Source organism: Hemicordylus capensis, chromosome 1 (assembly GCF_027244095.1).
Source record: "Hemicordylus capensis ecotype Gifberg chromosome 1, rHemCap1.1.pri, whole genome shotgun sequence".
Classification (NCBI taxonomy): Eukaryota; Metazoa; Chordata; class Lepidosauria; order Squamata; family Cordylidae; genus Hemicordylus; species Hemicordylus capensis.
The window spans coordinates 434,114,476-434,126,531 of NC_069657.1; positions in this window are offsets into that span (position 1 = coordinate 434,114,476).

The window sequence follows — 12,056 nt, forward strand, 5'->3', positions numbered from 1 at the left end:
TTCATAGGACTGTGAATGGCTCGTGGTTTGTGTACACCAGTCCGAATTTGGACCAGTTTGGCCTGGTTCGGTCAAACCTTGAACCAGTCCAGTGGTTTGAGGCAGCACCAGTGGGGAGGTGAGCAGCACCTTTAACAGTAAAGGTGGAGGGCCTTACCAGCTGGACTACCGCTCCAAGTAGCTTCCCTCTGACAGCCCGCATGTGGTGCCAGTGTGGCTCCATCACTCACCTGGCCTCCATGCAAGCACACCCCTATCTGTTTCTGAATAAATCTTAGTTAAATCTACATAAGATTGCTTTACGAGGGAAGCCGCTATAAAACAGGTGTCTGTCCACCTGTACATGTTTCTGTAGCCCTCTTCAGATGTTAGTGAGTGCAGCAGCACTCATGGTTATGGCTCCCAAAGTGGGCAGGAAGTCCCACCCAGGAGCTGTCACTCACCCCTCAAGCTGGGCGCTCAGGGTTATGATGATGTTTGTGTGAAGGGGGAAGTGCTGTAACCGTGACAACTGGCACTTCCATGAGCAGCAACCTTGGGCAATCGAGGTTGCTGCTCATGGAAGCGCTAGTTTGCGTTTGGATGGGTGACTACATTGGAGCGCTTACAATACTGTAGCTAGGTGTGTAGACAATAGTGAGCTCAAATGGTCTGATTTGGTATAAGGCAGTTTTTTCCCCCTTCCTTCCTTCCCTTCCCTCCTTCGTTTCTCAAAATAAAAGTTGTTGCCTAGACTGATATACTGCTGCAGTCTCGCTCTCTGCTTCTGCCCTTGTATTGACCTTCAGGAATCAATTAAAGGGAGAAGATTCTAAAGAAAAATTCTAAGACATCACAGCATTCGTGTTGCCTCCTTGGTGCTGATGATTAAAAACTCCTCCTCATCCCTATGAAACTGCACTCTTCCAGGAAGCGTTTTGCTCCACACAGGACATTATTTTTCATATACATTCAGATACACACACTTCCCACACACAATGGAGCAATTCCAGGGGAGAAGATTGCAGTGCATATTTTGAATTCATGGGAACAATAGCAATTGTTTAGGTGCCTTAGATTGATTGTGCATGCATGACCTTTCAGTATTTAAGGAGACAATTAAAGCAGCTGAGACTCTGAAGTATGAAAAGAAGCTACTGTGTATGTAGAGCAACATTTCCCACCCCAAAAAGAGGTTTAGCTGTGAGATAATGGGATGAGCGCTATGCATATTAAAAAGCAAATGTCCTGATGGGTACTACTAAAATATATCATTTTCCAACAGAAAGAAATAGCCCACATATACACTAGTTTGCTGTCCAAATTTGACACATAGTACTATTCAATTATATTTATCATGCTGCATCCTATTGATTGACTGATCTGCGGCGTATTTCTTGACTGCGGGATCTTTTACTGCTAGTCTGCGGCATATTTCTTGACTGCTGGCTCCTTTGCTGTTGATGGTCGAGCCTAACAGAGAGAAGCTATCCACCACTTCAGTGTCTTCAGTGTCAATTCTGAGGCTGGTTGCTGTACCTGTTTTCATTAGTTTAGTCTTCTTTACATTTAGTTGTAGTCCCATTTTTTCACTGTGCTCCTTGACTTTTATGACTAGTGCTTGCAGATCATCCACCTTCTCAGCTGTCAGAGTGGTGTCATCAGTGTAGCACAGGTTATTTATTTTATTTATTTATTTTTTACATTTATATCCCACTCTTCCTCCAAGGAGCCCAGAGTGGTGTACTACATACTTGAGTTTCTCTTTCACAACAACCCTGTGAAGTAGGTTAGGCTGAGAGAGAAGTGACTGGCCCAGAGTCACCCAGCTAGTATTATGGCTGAATGGGGATTTGAACTCGGGTCTCCCCGATCCTAGTCCGGCACTCTAACCACTACACCATGCTGGCTCTCTGATTATTGATGTTTCTTTCTCCAACTTTAAAACCATGCTCATATTCTTCCAATCCAGCTTCTCTCAGTATATGTTCAGCATATAAATTGAATAAAGAAGGAGATCATCATATACCATGACTCTAATTTCAGCCAAAATGGTCCTTTCTAAATCATTAAAGATCTCAGGTGTTCTTGCCTCAATTACAGAGTGAAACCAAAGCTGAAGTGAATATTCCTAAATATTTGAAAATTGTAACATTTTCTAATTTTGTCAGTCAAATTTTTTATAAGAAATTTCAAATGAAATCTATGGATTTTTTTTTAACCCTCAAAATTAAAATGCTTTAGACTGGGTGGCATCCCTTTGTATGTTTTTATTTCAACAGGCTTAGAACATAAGAACAGCCCTGCTGGATCAGGCCCATGGCCCATCTAGTCCAGCATCCTGTTTCACACAGTGGCCCACCAGATGCCGCTGGAAGCCACAGACAGGAGTTGAGGGCATGCCCTCTCTCCTGCCATTACTCCCCTGCAACTGGTACTCAGAGGCACCCCGCCCTTGAGGCTGGAGGTGGCCCACAGCCCTCCGACTAGTAGCCATTGATGGACCTCTCCTCCATGAAGTCATCCAAACCCCTCTTAAAGCCATCCAGGTTGTTGGCTGTCACTACATCCTGTGGCAGAGAGTTTCACAAGTGGAATATGCGTTGTGTGAAAAAGTACTTCCGTTTGTTGGTCCTAGACCTCCTGGCAATCAATTTCATGGAGTGACCCCTGGTTCTAGTGTTGTGTGAGAGGGAAAAGAATCTCTCTCTCTCCACTTTCTCCATGCCATGCCTGATTTTATAGACCTCTATCATAGCTTCAAGTATAAAATGTCATCATGGGAGCACCTAGGTTATTCTGGTGCACAGATCACCCCAACATGAGCCCCACCCAGTGCAAGGCCCCCTGAAACCTACTCTTGAGGGCCACCTGCTGCGCCGAACTTCCATTGTTCTTGGTTTGAATTTCAGCCGCCACGCGACCAAGGGGTGGCTGCCTGGGGGTGAACCGAGTCCTTTCTTCCCCCCACCCCCGGCGGTGGCTGGAACGACTCTGGGCCTTTCCATTTGGCCCATTGCCTCTTGCTAACTGTGAGGTGCACCTGCACAGTTGAGAAAGATCGTTGCAAGCCCGTAAGCAAGAGATGCTGGGCTAAATGGACAGGCCCAGTGTTGCTCCGGGCGCCACCACCATGGGGGGTAAGAAGGACTGCTTGGCTCACACATACCCCGGCAGCCACCCCTTGGCCATGCGGTGGCTGATTTTTTTAAAAATGAGGTTTGGTGGGGCGAGGGCAGGGTGGTGGGCGTGGGGTGACTGCAGGAGCCCCGTGGCCATGTGGAGGCCCCCCTGGACCTTGGAGGCCATGGACTGGGGCCTCAAGCTCTGGGTATTAGAGTGAATGTCATGGTTCAGTTCTTGATTGTCAAATACTGATTTCATTGCATATTGTATATCCATTGCATGGATTTTAGGATCACTAATGAAAGAAATCTTAGCTGATTAGTTGTATGAGTTATGCAGTGCAAGTTGTATGAGTTATGCAATGCAATCCTATCCATATGTGCCTAAAAAGAAAACCCATTAAGATCAATATGTCTGCTCCCTAGCAAGTGCGTTAGGCATTGCAATTCAATTTGCAGATTAGAAATAATACTGGGTGTCTAGTAGAGATAATCAAACATTCACTAAATAATATCTGAGTACTCAGGAACTATCTGAATAATATTTGTCATCAACTCTTGCAAAGAAGAATATTGATGACATATATGAGGAGTATATTCATGTCTGCTCTAGCAGAAACCAGTTTGCAGAAGATTACACAGCTAAACACCCAAATCCCTTCAGTTTTGAACTATGATCTCCCAACTGGACCACAAGTTGAACATGAGCCAGAAGTGTAATGCAGCTGCTAACGAAGCTAATGCAATCTTGAGCTCTTTTGAACCTATTAACAGAAGTTAGATCTTGGTTCTGCATGTCATTTCCTATTTTGATGAGCTAAAACTGCAATCTTAAACACACTTCCTAGAGAGTAAGCCCCAGTGCACTCGGAGTTACTTACTTCTGATTAACCAGGCTTACAATTGCTCAGCAAGTCATGCGGAATCTGAGATCATTCACATGACCAGGAAGGCAGGGCAGCTGGTGGGGCAGCAGGTGGTGGTGGGGAGGCTGGTTGAACTCACCTTCCCTCAGACAAACGCTGGTGTTTTGCTGGGAGCACGGACCATGCTCCCAGATGATCCATGCTGCGTGCCTGCAGCACATTGCTCCAGAGACTGGGACAATGTGTCCCGGCCTCCAGAAATCCCACAATGTACTGTGCAACATGCGTGATGCATTGGAGGACTCGCCCAGGAGACGGGCATTCTAGGCACGCATCTCTGTGTCCACTGGGGTTAGACATAGCCAAAATTTCAAAATGGGGCTAGGCAGTGCATGGCCTGGATTGGGTCCAATCCCAGTGGTTCTCACGCAAAGCCTAACCCAGGCTGGACTTCCCTAGCCTGGGTTAGGGTGCACATGAGAATCGCTCCTCTGAGTTTCTAGGTGAAGCCCTTAGCTGCTTTACAAATTATTGCTAAAGAATTGCTAGATAGTCCAAAATTTAGACCTTGCAAGGAACTCTCAGTGCATTTGTCAGAAAACTAAGCAGCAGATATTTAGATTAGAATTAACTGACCAAGTTGAAAAATAGAGTCTTTAACCTACTGTTCCTGTGCAACACACTGGGAAATGAAGCACCTTGCAAAAGAACAACTTTTTGTTTTGATTTTAGCAAAGTGTTGAAAACATGATCCAAATAAATGCAAATATCAATAAGAACACTGATTTTCTTGGCTTCGGTTTAATCATGAGACAAACAGCAGGGACTGTGATGGAAAAAGAGATATCAAACTCACAAAGTAGTGCCTAAAGCTGCAGACTTTAAACACATCAACTTGGAAGGGAGCAACACTGAACTCAAACAGGACTTGCCACTATGCAAGTATGGTGCCAGGTGTAACGGGATATCATACGAGTCACAGAGCTACCATATCTTTCCTCCCTGCTCCCCTCTTCCTGGAAACAGCTAGGAAAACCTGCCACAGCTTTGCACCTATGGACATACCAAGATATTGTGGCATCTGAAGTGAGGAACCAAATGCTGCCTTGCCCCATGACTCTGGTGGAGGCCACACAAGGGATGTGCGAGCCGGCTCGCATAGAATTGGCCCGGTTCAGGCAGTTCGAGTTTGAAGTGGATCGCCCCCCACCCCCAACTTTGAAGAACCAGCTCGGGGGTATACTTGTAAAAAGCAATTTGGCGAAGATTCCCCTTTAGAAGTAAAGTGGGGTTCCCTAGTAATGTGGGGTGGGGAAAACTTCTTTTTACCTTTAGAAATCAGGCTCTGGGGTGGTGGCAGAGTCAGTGATGGAGACATCGGAGGTGGCAGTGGGGGCTCCTCCACCCCTTCCCCACCAGCCTCCCAAATGGCAGACCAGCCAGCATCTCCTGTTCTCTCCTTATGCTTCTTGCAAACTTGGAAAGACATGCGAGGAGAGGCACTCCCTGCAAAGCTTGACAGGGTCTTATTGGTCCCAAAGAGGTGCTACAATGGTAGCAGCAGGGGACCATGGAAATCTAGAGCTTCCTGCAAAAGTTTAATTTGTGTGAAGACTGCCAACATTCTGTTGCTACATGCTCTGACCCCACTGAAGTATCCTACTGTTATTTTTTTGAATCATCTGGTGGGCTACTGTGTAATAAGGCTGCCAGCTGGGAATTGTATTGTATTGTATTGTATTATAATTTATTGATTGCATTTCTATATCGCCTAGTATGGAAATCTCTAGGCAGTGTACAGATTAAAACATAATATACAAAACATTTAAAATTCATAAAAGCAGATAAAAATCACAATAGATAAACACACATTTTAAAATTTAAAATTATAGAGGGCTTGCGACTATTTTGAGGACCACCCAACTTTTCACATTCATTGTGGTGTGGTGTCCGAAGTTCTGGGGGGCAGCTGGAACATTTTGTTGGCTCAGAACTCTTTGCTCTCATGAGCAGCTTCTCTTCCTCTGTCTCCTTCCCCTGCCGGCACCCTCCTGATCACCCATCCAAGGGGGAAGCCAGAGGGGAGGCTCTGCTTCAGGGGGCAGGTTGCAGAGCCGTGTGATGCAGGAGCACAGGTAGGTGGGCCCGGCAGGTGCAGCTTCCTTCCTTCATGTGGTGGCGGCAGTGAGAAGTTAGCAGTTGGCGAACTGACTTTACTCCGTTACCCTTGCTAAGTGAGTAAAAGGTTTGGAAAAGAATATTCACCCTTGCATTAATTACAATGGAGGAGAATATTCTGGAGAATTATTCTATCCATTCTATTAAATGCACTGGCCAATATTCTTTTCCAAGCCTCTCTGTATCATGGCAACTGGCCCTTTCCAGCTCAAGCTCCGCATCCTTCCATAGCTGATGCTGGTGTTACCTTGCATTTCTTTTTAGAACGTGAGCTTTATGGGGGCAAGGGGAGCACTTTATTATTTATCTTCCTTTGAAAACCACTGTGAAGCCTTCTATTGAAAAGCTGTATACAAATGTTTGCAGTCATAAAGAACAGCAAGCGAGTGGGAGATGGTGCACTCATTGCTGCGCCAGCATGCCAAGAGAATGTTGGCTGGCTGTCCTGCCTCGAACCAAGAGGTGAAGTTGCTGTCCTGGTTGAAGACAGCAGGCTGGGTGACCCATGGGGGAGGAGGGCAGAGGACTGTGTGTGTGGTAAACCCAACCAGGAGATGAATGTACGGTTAAGAAGCAGGGGCCTTGAGAACTCAACAGCTAGACAGCAGACTGAGCAGACATACAGCTCACACAGATGAGTTGTATTTATTCTCAGATTATCCAATTTTTTATCAAAATACATATATACAATACAAATAAACATATGCACATTTTATGCAAAGTGGAGGCTTTGGGGAGAGTCTTTTGATGAAAAGAGTCCTCAATCCACTTTTTTGGAGATGGATATATAGACTTTTTCACCATCTGGACCTGGCATCCCTACTGTGTGAAACAGGATTCTGCTGCTGGACTAGATGGGCCTTGGGCCTGATCCAGCAGGGCAGTTCTTATGAGTCCTTTGGCCTTTCTTTACCTTCTGATTTACCTGCTCACTCTGCTGGCCATGGTCTAGATCTAGTTATTATTACTTCTTAGTGGTCTTCCTTGCCATTTTCATCTATTCATTTGCTTTTTCAGGCCACTGTTTAATTTGTGTTGTGTTTTCTGCTTCCCCACCCCCTCTCCAATTGACTGCTCTCCAAAGGAGAGGACTCCTCTCCTCCCAAATATATTATCCTAAATGGAATCCCATGCCCCCGCCATTGCTCTTCTGGCCTTTTTGTTGATCCTCCTTCCTGGCTCACATCTCCTTGTTACCATCCATCTCTTAATCCAGCTATAAAGTGACTTCAGTGCACATCCACTCCCAGCATGACATTTTACACTATGAATTCATGCTTACTATGTAGCTTTTTCATCTGCAAAACAGACTTAGTTTTCATCTGTTCTTCTTCCTCCATCATCTAACCCCAGCCAACACCATTTTTATACTCTTTATTCCCTTCTTTCATTCCCTGTCCCTCCTGTTATACTTTCCATTCCTCCTAATGATTTTGCTTCTCATTTTACCCAGAAGGTAGAACACACCTGACTCCACAAACATTTCTTTTCTTCATCATCATCATCATCATCATCATCATCACCAGCAGCAGCAGCAGCAGCAGCAGCAGCAGCAGCAACAACTTTATTTGTTAGCCACCCCATAACAAATGTTCTCTGGATGGCTCACAACTTATCCTGCTCCTTTTCCTCTTCTGTATCATAGGATGGGTTCAGAAGACCTGCTGAAAGTTGGTAAGCCAGGAACCAGAGGTTTTTGGGAAACATGTGCTCCTGCCAACCTCCAGTTCATGGCCAGAATTACTGACTTTGTCAAGCCAATTTAGCCTTTGGTTACAGATCTTGGGCTGAAGTAAGAGTTCAATCCCCTGCTAACTGAGCAAAGAGGTGCCTTTTTACAGTAGTGCTTCTCTTTATTGAGCAGGGGAAGAGCAACTGGCCCTCTCCATCCCCAGCACAACATCCCTCCAGTGGCTGCTGCTAGTTTCTATCTAATGTTTCTTTTTAAGATTGTGAGCCCTTTGGGGACAGGGAGCCTATCTATCTATCTATCTATCTCTGTGTAAACCACTTTGGGAACTTTGATTGTAAAGTGGTATATAAATATTTGTCATATTCATATTTGTCGTATTGGTAACTCCAGCCGTAAAATGGATATTGGCAGGTTCACACACATAACAGCTGGCAGGACTGCATACGACCACACACCCCTCCCCCCAGGAACCTCTAGTTCACTGCTTACCAGCTGGATATCTGAACCCACCCATACTCTTCTGTCTACGTACTTATATCCCACCTGTAGCGAATAGTGGATTTAAGCCCAGCCTTTGTCTCAAGGCAAGCCCATGTGGGGGAAAGAAAAACGCTGCATCATTCCCTCCATGTTTGCTCAACTAAGGCTGTTCCTCCAAAACTTAAAACTGTCCCTTTGGTAATCATTGCCACCATGCCCACTTTTTAACAGAGTTTAATTCCTCCCTGGTATGGGCGAAATTTGAGGGAAACTCTCCTTCTTTTACCAAAGGAAAAATACAAAAAACCCTCCACAGGCAGCCTACACGTGAAGAGCAAACTTGGTAGGTTGCTGAACAATTAACAATGAGACATGTTTGCACCAGAGTAAAACCCCTTTTTCCTGAGTTAAAAATCCACTCAGAGGCAGGTGAAATATAAAGAACAAAAAGAGAAAAACTTTACTCAAAATACTACAGACTGCTTCAGTCTGTGGCTCTCTCAGCTTTGAGTTGCTGGTAAAAAGAAATACTCAATACTTTATAAGATTACTTCCAAAGAACACCCCAGCTGATATTTGTAGTGGTATGCTTTAAAAACTGTGGTTACCCAGTTGCAAGCATAATTCAAAAAGCACCCCCAGTTGTAAGGAACCTTTAAAAGCCCCTTTACATGGCACAGGGACTTCTACAGAGCCCTGGTTGGATAAAAAGGGCTCAGGCTAGGGTTTCTTAGAAAGTTATGTTACAAATAAAACTCAATAGACCAGTTGTAAGGATTTACATAGCACCAAAATAAAGTAATCTAATGCAGGCTAACTAACACACGGTTCCCTGGCTAAACCTTTCCGAAGCCAAAAAGCCCTGGCTTCCTTCCCCTTTGAACTCACCCCAAACTCCAGGAGAGAATTCAAGCTCCTGCAATCCTGTATCCCAAGCATCTGCAGATGTCCTCCCATGAGAGGACTTTCCGGGCTTGCTTTTGACCATGAGGGAGCAAACTCCATTGCTCATCTCTAAGCCTTCTTCTCATCTTCTCTCCTCCCCTTCCTAGCTCCTTCTGAAAACAAATACCCCCCCCCTTCACTTCCTGCCACCAGACCCTCTAGGTCCCGGTCTCCATGTGCTGAGTGGCTGATCCCTAGAGGTCACTGCCTGACAGACAGGACACCGTTCACTTCTGGTTCACTCTTCAAGGGAGGTGAGGGTTGATCACCACACCACCTGACTTCCATAGAATTCAGCAGCAAACACAGGGTTCCAAGGCAATGTCCCAGACAGACACTAACTAGAGCCTGTCCAGCTTATCTTCAGCAAAGTTGTTGTGTGCCTTCAGTCCACAGCTGAGGACATGTTCTTACTTTGCCCCATTTCTTTTTCTATGATTGAACATCTTCACCCTCTTTTAAACCTGCTGTTTAGCTTCTAGACCCAGTTCTGCCCCTCCTGCCACCTCCTCACCCCCCTTCTGCATTCTTACTATATATATTTTATGTTCTTTTTTCTTCAGGTCTTTCCCCTCATTTTTGAAAAGCATTTTCTCCTTTACTCAGAACATCTTGATTGGATTTTTTTGAACTTGATAATTAGCAACTTATTCTCCTCTTTCATTCCTTTCTCAGGTTCTCGAGCGTGACATTTTCTTACAGTGTCTTGGTCTTGAATTAGATCCTGTTCATTCTGTCTTAGATGCTCTTCAGTTAGGTTTTCATAGATTTCATAGGTCAGTGGCTAAAATTAAAGGACTTCCTTCTATTCTTGTCCTTGATCTTGTCCTTGATCTTGCTTAACACAGTCAACCATTCTCTTTTTCATCATTCTTTATGTTATTTTGGATTTTGGACTACCATTCTTTCCTGGTCTTCTTGTTCTCTTCCCAGTCCCTTTCTGAGTTTCTCTGAATGGTTGTCTTCTTCCTCTCCATCACTACTGGCAGTCTCCAATATGGGTCAGTCTTGGTATGGATTACCATACTGATACTGACAATATTCAAATTTATTTTTTCTGCTCCAGTGTTTTATATCTTTCTGTCCTTGCAAATATTACCAGCTGCCTAAACAGCTTCTCATCTTGGATGTCACAACACAATCTGAATATGGGCAAAACTGAATGTATTACATTTCCTGCAAACCTACTCCTGTCATCTTATCTAGGTGTACCGTACTATTAATAATGCTCCTTTTATGGCTTTCCTTCTACTGTTTCCAGTCTTTGTGTGTGATTTGATTCTGATTAGGGAGGCTTCTAACATTTTTCTCATCGAAATTCTCCCTAGACTTTGGAGTTTCGAATTACCTGAACTAGTTTCCAAAGCAGAACTGTTATATAAGGAATCATCCATTATCCTGCTCTTTCCAAATGTTGTGCAAAGCATTGCACATGTGCAATTTGCTGCAGTTTTCTGTTCCTGCTCTTCCTTCATGCCTTTCCCTGTCTCCTTTACATCACTAGTATCTTTGGGCACATTTGGCAATGCTACGAAGGGGCATCATTGTGCCCCACACACAGCAAAGATAAAACCTGATGTGATAATATGCATGAATTGTCATGATTCTTTTTGTGCAATGTTTACCTAATACACATGTGCTCATGTGCACGGTGAAACCACTGCAAAAAGCAATCAGTGTTGATCTGGTTGTACATGTGGTTCTGTGAGTCTTCCTTGGGTGTGCTCTTTTAATGGTTATATAGGAGCGCAGGTTCATACCTGTAAAACACCACACTAGAAAAATCTTGATGCAATCCCACCTATGATTCCATCAAGATTACATTTTATGGAGCAAGTTTCCATGATCTGCTAGAAAGTAAGTAGGAGGGAACCAGAGGTTCCTGGGGAGGGCATCCTCCTGGTGGGTGTCTCATCCAAACCCACCCAAGTCCGGTTTCTGAGCCTTCCACCTAACATTCGCCCAACATTCTCCACCCAACTTCCAATGTAGGTTATAAATGAGCAGATAATGTTGTTTGAATGTTGGGCAGAAGGCTCAGGAATCGGACTTTGGCTGGTTTAGGCAACGTGCCCACAGGGAGCACACACTCCCTATGAACCTCTAGTCCCTTCCTACTTACTTCCTGGCAGATTGTGTGAACCAAACCTATAAGAAGTAATAGTGATGGAATCTTAGATGGGATTGTGTCAAGATTTTTCTTCTGCTGTATTTTACAGACATCAATGTGTGCACTCCTGCTGAAGGGTAAAAGAGCACACCAAAAGAACATGGTTACAAAAACAACATGGTTACAGCCACATGTACAACAAATCAATACTGATTTTCTTTGCAGTGGTTCATCTATGTACATAAAAACACACTCCTCTCCCAGGCCGGCTCAAACACTCCCCCCCCCCCCAAATGAGTGTCAGAGCTGGGAGCTCCTGGATCTGCGTATGGTTTCTCTGAGTGGTGAAACACAAGTTTCAATATGTCCCAAGACAGTATACACTACCCAGGCATTAGAGTGACTCCACTTACCCAGACTGGCCATTGACTCTCTTCAGTAGGAAGAGCTATAAGCTGGGACTCTGCTTGGACAATGATAGTCTAAACTGGCTTCTTCTGACCTTTTCATGTTCCTCAGGTCTAACTCCCAGCATGGCCTTCTGGCATCAACCCCTCAGCTTTGACCCTTGGCATATCTCCTGGATCCCACTCAACAACTATCTATGGCTCATCCCTGACAGCTAGAACATGCAGGCTTGATTGATAGCAGCACTGACTCTAGTTGAAGGCTTCTCCATG